This window comes from Phascolarctos cinereus, unplaced genomic scaffold, assembly GCF_003287225.1.
Source record: "Phascolarctos cinereus isolate Bilbo 61053 unplaced genomic scaffold, phaCin_HiC Scaffold_726;HRSCAF=1367, whole genome shotgun sequence".
NCBI classification, from domain to species: domain Eukaryota; kingdom Metazoa; phylum Chordata; class Mammalia; order Diprotodontia; family Phascolarctidae; genus Phascolarctos; species Phascolarctos cinereus.
Window position 1 is genome coordinate 111,014,314 of NW_027556098.1, and position 11,645 is coordinate 111,025,958.

Below are 11,645 nucleotides of genomic sequence, written 5' to 3' on the forward strand. Positions count from 1 at the left end.
AGGTGTTACTATACATTTACACATAGATTTCTACTCATTATTCAACAACAAATGTAATATTGCAACAGTTCCTGATCAACATCACTCAATCAACAAGCATACTACATGCCAGGCACTGTACTAAACTATAGAAATAAAAAAAGAGAAAGAAATAGCCCCTGACTTCAAGGGGTTTACAGTCTATCAAGGGAAAGAATATGTACCTACATAAGTAGGTTTAAAGAAGGCACTGGACTTGCTATTTCATTGGTATAGAGAATTCTTTTTTTTTTCTGGGTAATTTAATCATCTTATTAGTAAGGCCAGCACATTATTAATGAAAGAATGGTCATTTGGCGCTCTCTTTTAGACCAAAGACAATCATGGTTGTGGGCTCAGGGCTTATATGTCTTTTGGAAGAGGAGTGACAATCAATTCTGATTGGTTAACACAATGGAAGGTGGGTTGTATTAAAATGAGGGCCTGAGACTGACATCATGTCACCCTGGGACAGAGAAACTATCTCTGATATAGAGAATTCTTGATGAGGAAATTTCTCCTCCCAGATTAATAACTTTTCTGCAATTTATATCTTCTTGCTGTTCAATTATGTCCCACTCTTCTTGACCCCATTTGGGGTTTTCTTGGCAAAGATACAGGAATGGTTTACCATTTCCTTCTCCATTTTACAGATGAGGAAACTGATGCAAACAGGGTTAAGTGACTTGCCCAAGCTAGTAAATGTCTGAGGCCAGATCTGAACTGAGGTCTTCCTGACTCCAGACCCAGTGCTCTATCCACTATACCACACAGATGCCCAACCTTACTCTCTTACAAATCAATAACTTCTCTACAATTTATTATCTTACAGAGGTACCAAGGGGTGCAAAGAAGAGAGACTTAAGTTACATAGCTAGTATATGTAAGAGGCAGGACTGGAATCTAGCTCCTACTATGGCTACCTACTATGCTGTGCTGCCTGTCATTTAAAACATATACAAAATAAATTTATTTTTCAAATGTATGTTTAAATATCCAATAACATAGTAAGAGTCCATCAGTAGTCTTCAGTCCTCTTGAATTCGTTTAATCAGTATCTCAGAGGCCAGGCAGGTTTACAGGTAGTTGGTTAATGCAATGCAAAGATTATCTATTGCAGGATCATAGATTTAGAAATGGAAGGTCAGTCAGTCAATAAGCATTTATTAAGTGACTGCTGTATGCCAGACACTGTGCTAAGTGATGAGGATCCAAAGAAAAGCAAAAGATAGCTAGTCTAGCCCCCTTGTTGGCAAGAACCACTGACACAGAACCTAATGTTTCAGGCACATTAAAAATAGAAGGGGTTAGGGGCAGCTAGGTGGCGCAGTGAATAGAGCACCAGCCCTGAAGTCAGGAGGACCGAGTTCAAATCCGGCCTCAGATCAAACACTTGATACTTAACTAGCTGTGTGACCCTGGGCAAGTAACTTAACCCCAATTGCCTAAAAAAAAAATTAATTTAAAAAAAAAAACAAAAATAGAAGGGGCCAGTCAATAAGCACTTATTAAGCACCTAGTTGAAGAAACGAAATTTGGAGAGATTAAGTTGAGTCGGTCACACAGGTAGCAAAGAACCAAGCAGAATTTGAACCTAGGCCCTATGTCACAAAATTCACAGCTTTTCCTAATGTACCATGATGCTGTTTATAGGCAAAAGGAAAATGTGATGGTGGTGAGCTGAGACCAGGAGAAGAGGAGAGATGGGGTTGTTGCCCTGCTCTTTTGTATAAGGCCTGGAGAAGTGGAGTAGGGGTCAGCTATCTGGCTCCCTATCCAGCTTGTTTTGTCCTGGGAGCCTACTTCACCCAGAGAAGGATGCCGAGTTCGATACTACAAAGACAGTGGCAACCTTGCGCCTGATTACTCAGGGAAGGCCCAATGTCCACAAGGGGTGGCATGGGTGCAGATCTCATCTATAGTACAGTGGGGCCGCTAAAGGGCAACAGATCAGCATGAATGTGATGCTGCCATATGTGCATGCCCCCACCCTCCAAGGCAAGTTCCATGGCCTTTCTCCTACAGGCGGGGGCTTATACCTTGATCATCCTAGGGCTGTGTGAGTGAATGTTCAGGAATCATTGGCAAGGACCCTTCTGACATCTCTGAAAATTGGAAATAATTGGCCAAATCAATCTTGCTTTGGTTGAATCTAGTTTGAGCTCTGTCTTCGCTGATAAAAAAAAAAAAGTAGCTGTATTTATTCAGGAAAAAATATCTAACTAGAAAATATCAGATGATTTTGGCTATTGCTTCAACCCCTGCCCCTAGGGTTGCCTGCCTTTATGGGGACAGAAAGAGTGCTCTGAACAGTTTGGAAAACTGTTCTATTTTTTAAATCCTGGGGTGAGAGTAATGGGGAGGAGTAAAGCACCTTGGACAGAGTACCCTTCCCTTCCGTTGGCCAGCCTTTGACTTCCTCTCAGGAAAGGGAGGATAGAAATAGGAGAGCTTGGTAAGTATCATCTTTTTACACTGGTTTAGGTTCTGCTGGGAATACTCCCAGAAGCTCAAGGGAATCAAATTTGAACATACACCTCCCAGAAGGGAAGAGAAGTTGTGTGTCCTCTGCCCAGGCTTGGACAGTTGGGAGTAGTGGAATGGTAGATTACTACTTTCCATTTGGGAAGGTCTGGTTTCCCAAACAGAAATGACTGTGCCACTGGGGAATGGGGATGGGGGTGGGGGTGGCTGTAAGGGAGACTGCTTGCCATAGACTTGTTCTGGCCACAGGAAACACTTGTAGGCATTTCTTATGAGGCATTTCAGTGAGGGGCCTGTCACGTATCCCTGAAGCATCTGTACTTTCCAGGTCTATACCTTATAATTTCTATGACTGACAGCTCCAATACAAGGAGACACCTTCATGGTTACTCCCAGAACCCAGGTTAGAAGAGGTGAGAACCGTAGCAGACACCATTATCTGGTCTGAAGACAGCTGTACTATGTACTATAGTACTATAGGCATGTACTATGAAAGTCTATCCATTTACAGATGGTCAGATGAAGTACTTAGGGCCATATGAGACCATTAGTCCTGACTTGAGTCAGAGAAAATAAATCACCGTATAAAAAAAAGATTATATTGAAATCTTTTGTTTTTATATCCTACCTTTTGGAGGAAGCCTTCCCCAACTGCTCTTAAATCTAGTGCCTTCCCTCTGTTAATTATTTCCTGTTTATCCTGTATATAGCTTGCTTTGTATATATTTGTTTACATATTGTCTCTCCCATTAGTTTATGAGCTCCTTGAAGGGTAGGACTGGCTTTTGCTTCCTTTTGTATCCCCAACGCTTAGTACAATGCCTGGCACACAGTAGGTTTTTAATAATTGTTTATTGATTGATTGATATTGACTATTGTTCCATTCCCTTTCCCAGAGAGTCTTCCCTTCTAATAGAATTGTTTTTAAAAAGAGGAAGAGAAAAAAGATCAGCAAAAATAATCAACACATTGAAAAAACATATGCAATATGCAATATTCTATGCCTGTGACTCCAATCCTCTGCAAAGGAGGGCAAAGGGAGGTGTCATCTCCTATCTCTTCCCTAGGAATACTTTTGTGGTTTTTTTAAAAAATTATTCCCAATGGGGCAGCTAGGTGGCACAGCAGATAGAGCATCGGCCCTGAAGTCAGGAGGACCTCAGTTCAAATCCGGCATCAGGCCAAACACTTGACACTTACTAGCTGTGTGACCCTGGGCAAGTCACTTAACCCCAATTGCCTCACCAAAATAATAATAATAATAATAATTTCCCACAATTCAGTTTTGATTGTGTCATGGTGATTGTTCTTTCCATTTATATGGTTGTAGTCACTGTGTATATTGTTTTCCTGGCTCTGCCTACCTCACTTGGCATCATTCAGCTCTTGTCTTTCCATGCTTCTCTCTAGTCATCACACATGTAATTTGTTACAGCACAATATTCCATTCCATTCATGCAGCACACTTTATTTAGACAATGGGCATCCACCCTGTTTCCAGTTTCTTATGTCTACAGAAAGTGCTATTATAAACATTTTGCTGTAGATGGGAATTTAAAAATATTTTTGTTTTGTCAATGACCTCCTTGGGGAAAAATCCTCGTTAAACTACTTTGAAAGGCCTTTATCTGCTTTTATTTTTTTAAAATAATTTTTAAAAATTTAGATAAGTTTTATTGATATCTTTTTTTCTACCCTCCCAATGAGCCGTCCTTTATAATCAAGGATTTTAAAAAGAAGAAGAAAAAGGGCAGACAGGTGGCACAGAGGATAGAGCACCAGCCCTGGAGTCAGGAGGACCTGAGTTCAAAACTGGCCTCAGGCACTTGACACTTACTAGCTGTGAGATCCTGGGCAAATCATTTAACCCCAATTGCTTCCAAATTTTAAAAAAAGGGAAGAAAAAAGATCATTACCAGAGATATGATACAGATGTTTCCCCTCCGGCAGATGCTTAGCCTCACTGCATTGCTTCTGTGTTAGAGGTGTCAGTAGAAAGATAGCCAGATTTGGAGTCAGGAAAACCCCTGTTCAAATTCTGCTTCAGACACTTACTAGCTCTGTGACTATGGGAAAATCACTCAACTTTTCTGAGCCTCAGTTTCCCCAACTGTAAAGTAGGGATAACAATAGCACCTACCTTACATAGTTATTGAGACAAGGAGATAACACATGTAAAGCAATTTATAAACCTTAAAGCATATGTAAGTGCTAGTTCTTATATTCTTTTTCTCATTCAAAGCCATAAAAGCAAAGTTCTCAAAGCCATACGATCTACAGGTAGCTTTTTGTGAATTCATAGAATCACAGATTGATGAAGAAGCATCCAGGTTTCACAGTCAGAACACAAGATCTGAGAGTCATAAGGACATTCTAGCTACTTAATCCAACCCAGACCTTTACAGGATGTTGTTCAATACCCCCAATAAATAGAGATGCTTAAAGTCCTCTACTGAGGGGGGGAAACCTATTGCCTTAAAGCCAGGAAGAGCTTGGTTCAAGTCTTGCCTCTGATACATACTAGCTATGTGGCCCTAGGCAAGTCACTTAATCTTTTAAGAGTTCTAGGCACCTCTCTAAGACTACAAACTGCAGAGAAGTCAGTCAATAAACATATATTAAGCAGGCATCTTGCTAAGCATTGGTGATGTTGCAGTCTGAGAGGTTATGACCCCTCTAAGATTGAAGCACACCACGGGGTCATCTGGAATGAATTCACAGACTCAAGCATTCTTTAAGTCAAGGAGGCAAAAAGTTTATTATTACGCTTTTCAACGGGCAAGGATTCTTAAGGATCCTGGAACCTTAGAGTGGTACAGTTAAAGTTTATATAGGATAAAATACAATAAAACATGTGCCAAATATGCTAACTAGGTGATTCAGGGTGGGATTAAGGAGTGGTCAGTTCTTAAAAAAACATGCACTTCTTGTACCTACTGCAAAGGCGTTTTACCCAGAGTTCACTAGGAAAAGCCCACAAGGGGGGCCACATGGAGGTGTGGTTTTAGGCCTGCTATGTCACTAAGTTAACTAGAGTTCAGGGGTAACTGAGAGTTGTCCAGTCTGCCACCAATCAATGTCTTGTTTGACAAGGTAGATGTAGGGAGTAGACATATGTCTTAAGTCTAGAATAGAGTTAATGAGGAGCCCAGGATGTAGATAATGAGGTAGGGTGTTAGTACAGATAGTCCAGTGGGTAAGAATGTCTTTATGACCCAGTGCAAAGCCAGTTCAAACTAATAATTCCTTCAGGTGCTGTTTGTAACTGCACCAGGGAAAAGAGATAAGGGTCTTGCTGGGGCGGACTCATGAGTAATTGCGAGGCACAGTGTCCTTGGGCTGGGGAGAAACTGTTAGGGATAGTGTTTCTGAGGCTAGGGAGAAATTGGGGTCCAAGTACAAGCACCCAAACACAAGCACCCAAGCACCCCGTCAGTGATGCAAAGGACAGCCCCTGCCCTCAAAGAGCTCACAGTCTAATGAGGGAGTCAACACGAAAACAACTATATACAAACAAGCCATATACAGGATAAACTGGAGATAACCAAAAGAGAGGGAAAGGCCCCAGCTTTAAGGTGGAATTGGGAAATGCTTCTTGTAGAAGGGGAGATTTTAGTTGGGACTGAAAGGAAGCCTGGAGAACCAGGAGATGGAGATGAGGAAAGGAGAGCATTCCAAGCTTGGGGGACCACCAGTGAAAAGGCCCAGAATTGGGAGATGGAGAATCTTGTGTGAGGGACAGCAAGGAGGCCAGTGTATGAACTGCAGAGTATGTGGGGGGTGTACAGTGTAAGAAGGTTCAAAAGGGAGGAGGCAGGTCATGAAGAGCTTTGAAAGCCAAACACAAGATTTTCTGTTTGCTCCTCTCCAGATGGTCTACGGCTTTCCTCAAATGTGACTCCCTGAACAGAATACAATACTCTAAGCCCAAACTATCACCACAGTTTCTCTTGATACAACAACCTAAAATCAGATTTGTATTCTTCCCTGCCATGTCACACTGGCTGCTTCTACATAATGGGTGGAGAGCTCTCCCTGGAGTCAGGAAGACCTGAGTTCTAATAACTGCCTCTGACGTATAATGTCTGGGAAAGCCTGGGCAAATCACTTAACTTTTTAGTGTTCTTGTTGACTCTCTAGTCTAGGATTACAAGTTTTAGAGGAGGAGTCAACCTTCATTTTTAAAGGGAGTGTTTGAATCCAAGTTCCCTACATCAGTGAAATCACAAGTCTGGTGACTGCTGGCTCCTTGCTGGGCTGGATCAAGAAGATTGCTTCTCCGGATTGGCTCCTCAGTGGACTTGGCTGCTGCTGACATCACCAACTCCAGGAGTGCAGTTATTTCTGGGACCTCTTATGGCTTTGCCGAATATGTTGGTCTCACTGGTCACCAAGGAACTCCCATCTCAAGATAACTCTTTACTTAAGGTCCAGAAAGAAGCAACACATGAGGACTCAGGGACACCCAATGGCCAGGTGTGCAGACAAGACAACTGATACTTCTGCCCTTCCCCCAACCTAAAGGCACCCAGTGTCTTGCTGTCAACAGAAAAGAAAAAAACGCAAAAGGCTGAGAGAGGAACATATGGATCCTTTTGTATGTGGACTCACTTCTTTCATCAGCCGGCTCCAAAGCCAACCAGAAAATGTTTTTGTCACTGCAGAGCACCAGACCCTCAGTCACTCGTGGAAAGAAGAATTCTTATAGAACTTCCACTTCAGGGGAATATTGTATGTGCTCTATATAACCCATCTGGAAAGGCATAGCTCCACATATCTGCAGAGGGTTTTACCCTTTTGTGTGTTATAGAACCCTCTGGTTATCTGTTGAAGCCTATGGATTCCTCATTAGAACATTTTTTAAATGCATAAAACAAAATACATATCATTACAAAGGAAACCAAGGTTAATGCAAAATAAAGATGTAATTTTTTTCCATCCAGGTTCACAGACATCCTGACATTTATCTGTGGACCCCCAGGTTAAGAATGTCTGCTCTAATGCCTGGGCCATCATTGGCCAGCCCCTCATTACATACATATGAGGGAAGTTAATTGATTTGTCTGACATCACCCCAAACCAAGTATTCTTTTCAATGCACCAAAATGTCTTCTAAACTGATTTCATCTCTTATTTTACAAATGTTAAGAGTCTGTTTAGATCTAAGGAAGAGAATCACAGCTGGTATTCAAAGGATGCCTGCTTAGCTCTAATTCATTGATTTTAGACTAAGGATATAGGGAGGACAAGTACCAATGTGTGAGGCAGCCAGCCACCTGGATCCCTTTTGTCTAATGCTGTTGACATCTCATTGAATCCTTATTCTGTCATCCAATGTGTTCTTTGTCTCTCCCAGCTTTTTGTTATCTACAAATCTGATGAGCATTTTAACTAGAACTTTTTCCAAACCACATTTTTTGGGGTTCATTTATTCAATCAATTCCCAGACCCCATAACCTCACTATCATTTAGCCCATTTCTCTCCATCTTGTCCACAAATATAGACTTGGAGTACCAGTCTCACCTTCACCACTTGGAAACCATAGCACCTTTTCTCTGGGAACCTTGATTTCCTTATTGTAAAATGAGGATAACACAGTAAACCCTTTGCTACCTATCTCTCAGGTGAGGAAAGCCCTTTTGAGCTGTGAAAAGTGGCATAAATACAGATTATTATTATAGCTTGAAGAGACACTAGAAATAATCTTTTCTAAGCCCTTTATTTTATAATTGAGAAAAGTGAGGCCCAGAGAGGTGAGATGAGTTAGTGACAGAGCTGGAACTAGTCTTGGAACACTTCCAGTTCAATGTTCTTTCCACTAAATCGAGTGCCTCGTTTATTACTTGGATTCTGAGGGAAAATCAGAGACAATTTGGTATTTGTATCACTAGTAATACTTTTTCAAATGTGCGTTGGCAGTTTTGCTGTTTTTGAATAGGAGAATACAAGTAAATGATGGGGAGGCATGGTTAGACAGCAGTTTGTCTGGAAAAAAAAATATGGGAATTTGGTGGATTGTAAACTCAATATGAATCAGCAGCTTACCGTAGTAGGCAGAAGAGGTAATGGGTAATGAGGCTGTGGTATAAAGGCTTCACCTTTTGGGTTCCCAGGCAATACCCCAAGACTACATGCTGTAGGGTAGGGGCCAACCTGCATTGTTGGAGGGACTTTTTATGGGAAATTCCCTATGCCAATGAAATTAGTCAACAAGCATTCACTAAAGTCCTACTCTGTTCCAAGAACTATGCTAGTGCCTGGGGATAAAAAGACAAACAGTAAAACAGTCTAGGCCCTCCTGGAGCTTACCTGGGCTGAGAGAAAAGAGCACACACACATATAAAGAAGTAGAAATGGAGCATTAGCAGCTGAAGGAGAGGGGCCAGGAAAGGCCCCAGGTAGAAAGAAGGTCGTGCTTGTACTGAGTTTTGAAGAAACTAAAGAATTTTGAGAAAGTAGTGCTCTAGACCCCCACAGGGGAAAAACAAAAACCAAAAACAAAACCCCCACCACACTTGGCCCTGGTCAGATGGCGTCTGAAATATCGTGTTCTGTTCAGTTCAGTCCATATTTTAAGAAGGATGTTGATAAGCTAAGAGTGACCAGAGTAGGATCACAGATTTGGAACCAGAAGGGGATCTCAAAGGCATTGCAGGTGAGTAAATTGAGAGATTTAGTGATTTACATAGCTCAGGAGATGGGATTTTACTTTAGATCCTCTGACTGCCAGAAGCAATGTTCCTTCCACTTGAACCAGGCTGAATGGTGAAGGACCTTGAGGCCACACCGTAGAAGGATTGGTTGAAGGAGGTGTTTAGACAGGTGAAGAGAAGACTTAATGAAGGACAGGATATTAGGTATGTTATAACAGATTTATTTCAGGTCTGGGTTTTAGTAATTGTATATATAGGTCAGCCGCTAGGTGGTGCAGTGGACCGAGCGCTGGAGCTGGGTCAGGAAGATCTGAGTTCAAATTTGACCTTATACACTTTCTAGCTATGTCACTCTGTCTGCCTCAGTTTCCTTAATTTTAAAATGGAAATAGCAATAGCACCCACTTTACAGGGCTGTTGTGAGACTCAAATGAGATATTTGTAAAAGTGCTTAGGGCAGTACTTGGTCCATAATAGGGACTTAATAAATGCTTATTCCTTCTCCTCCCTTCTAACCATGGATATGCTAGAGCCAGCTTGTGAAAGCTGATTGTTAAATTATCCCTATGAGCACTGACATCTCAGAAACTGGCAACCCTACAAATCAGGGTTTTATTTATTGTTTTGTTGATTGGCTAGACTTAAGAAAGTGATGAAGAAAATGTTAACAGTACAATAATGAAGATCAAACTGGATTGTGTTATGCATACATTCCTCCCCGCCCCAGAGCCAGCTGTTAAACATTTGCCATCATACCCCTGTTTCTGATTTTAAAAGTTCTGTGACTCTGAATACTTGCTGCAAAGGAACCCCCTCTGCCAAGGCAGGGCCAAGGCTGGTAGACCCCAACCCTGCAGACTAAGTAGATAAGTCTTGGGCACATAGTAGGTAAGTGATGTGTTGGGTCACAGGAATAGTGAGCTCTCAGGGGCTTGTCTTGAAGCCAAATCTTTTCTGACTCAGGTTCAGCATTCTATGAACACTGATATATCTACTCATTTAATGTTTTCAATGAACATTTATTTTCATACCCTTCCCTCAATTAAAAAAAAAAAGAAGAAAGGAAAACTTGTAACAAATATACATAACCAAACCAAACACATTTTTTGGCCATGTCCAAAAATGTATGTTTTATTCTCCAGCTTAAGTCTATCATTTCTCTGTCAGGAGATGGGTAGCATGCTTCATGATTGGTCCCCTGGAGAGGTAGCTGGTCATTGTATTGATTAAGTCTTTCAAGGTTGTTTATCTTTACAGTATTATTGTATAAATTGTTCCCCCAGTTCTACTTACTTTACTCTGCATCAGTTCAGGAGTCTTCCCAGGTTTCTCTGAAACCATTCCTTTTGACACAACAGTATTCCATTACATTCATTTCTTTCTTCTTCTTCTTCTTCTTCTTTTTTTTTTTTACAGCTCTAAATTATGCCCTTGCCTTGGGCAGGATTCATCTAGCCTTCTGAAGACAGGGAAACAGTGCTAGCTGCTAAAATGGGTAGATTTCTCTGCATGTGGGTAGAAACATGTATACAACGCTACTCCTCTCAAGTTGCTTCCCTGGGATTTTCTGGCCCCTCTAGTCCCCTCCTGAAATCCCCTGGGCTACTGACATCCACCCTTTACCCTGCCCCTGTAGACAAATAGATCTGGAAGATGAAGGGGAGGAAGAAAAAAAGAGAGGAAGAATTTGGTAAATATCCTGGATAAGCCAGCCCTGGCATGCTGATAACCAATCACAATGACACTGAGAATGGGCCACCCTGAACAGTGGCCTTCACTAAAGCCTAGTAGGGCCCCTGCTTTCCTCTTCCCTGACCTTCCCAGAATCCTATGATGTCACCATTCAAACTTTTCAACCTTCAGACACTCCCCATTATGGTTCAGACCTGGATCCTGGGTCCTTTTGAGGACATCCAGCCCAAGGTCTAACCCAGAAAGCCTAATGCTGCTTTTGTTTTCTCTGATGCAAGTACAAGGAAGTGAGTAAAAGGGTATAAAGACATGTATGCCCACTTCAGAAAACCTCGATGAAACACAGCAACAAGAAACCATCTTGAGACACAGAGGGGACGGTTTAAGCCAGAAGTTTTTAACCTGGAGTCTCAAGCCCCCTTGGGAATCCACAGAGAGATTTCAGTGTTGGGGGAGGGACAGGGTTCATGAATTTGGATGGGAAATAGGTTATATTTCTATTTTCACTAACTTCTAATCAAAATCTACCATTGCCCTCAGTTATTTAAAATCATTCTTCTGAGAAGGGGTCCAAAGGTTTCACCAGACTGCCAAAGACTCAGCAAGAGGGTAAGAACCTCTTGTCCTAAGCTACATTCAATTCACTCTATCCCCCTTCTCTCCGTTTACATTTCTCGAGTCACACCTAAAGTTGCAGAAGATGAGGGGACCAATGACTATCTTATACTTCAATTGGAGGATATAAAATGGGAGCACTGATTACAACGAACACCTGCAAACTTCTGAGGAAAAGTTAA